The 671-nt window shown below is 35.6% G+C and overlaps 1 protein-coding gene across 1 annotated transcript in view; it reads right to left on the reverse strand.

Moving 5' to 3' along the window:
• Positions 1-671, reverse strand: part of LOC119588837 (calcitonin gene-related peptide type 1 receptor-like) — a 35383-nt gene that overhangs the window by 7871 nt on the left and 26841 nt on the right. The window lies entirely within an intron of this gene.

A 671-nucleotide genomic window follows, 5' to 3' on the forward strand; every position in this document is an offset into this window, starting at 1 on the left:
TAGTTTTCTAATAATCCATCATGTCTTCTTTTTTCATCCTCTTTGGCACATCAAATCTAAGTTTTATATCTTGTAATATAGCCTGCTCCTCTTTTTGTTATTAAGACTTCCTATATCTGTATTGATAGCCAGAGTAGCCAGAGTACCTTAGCCTTTTGGTAAGAATCAAGGGAATAGTCTTAAAATATGTCATTTTTAACCTTTTTATTGAACAAAGAATTCCTTCCCTTCCAACCACACTCGTATACAAAACGCATAACGAGATTTCAAAGTACGATAACAACAATAACAATAAATAACAACGGGAATTCAAAATGTCTACACAAATCCCAACATAATCTCTCGTGGGTCGCGACTCACTCCCTCTCCCCTTTAGGAAAATTAACAACACATTCCAGAGTAAGAACTTTTGCTCTAATCAGTATAAACGAATCCACGTTCTTTGTAACCCGTATTAAAGAGCTTACAACTTCCCCTACCGCGATGATCCTCCCCCTAAATTGTAATTCACAATATTAAGAAACATTATTGAAACTCATCTAAACTTTCCCTACTTAACAATTAAAGATTCTCGGTTTCCTCCTTCCAAACTTACGACAAAGATATGTTATCGCCATTATCACTAGACTCCCTACTGAAAGGAGAATTCTCAGAGGCTGTTCAAAGAAGTT

The sequence above is a fragment of the Penaeus monodon genome, chromosome 24 (genome assembly GCF_015228065.2).
Source record: "Penaeus monodon isolate SGIC_2016 chromosome 24, NSTDA_Pmon_1, whole genome shotgun sequence".
Classification (NCBI taxonomy): Eukaryota; Metazoa; Arthropoda; class Malacostraca; order Decapoda; family Penaeidae; genus Penaeus; species Penaeus monodon.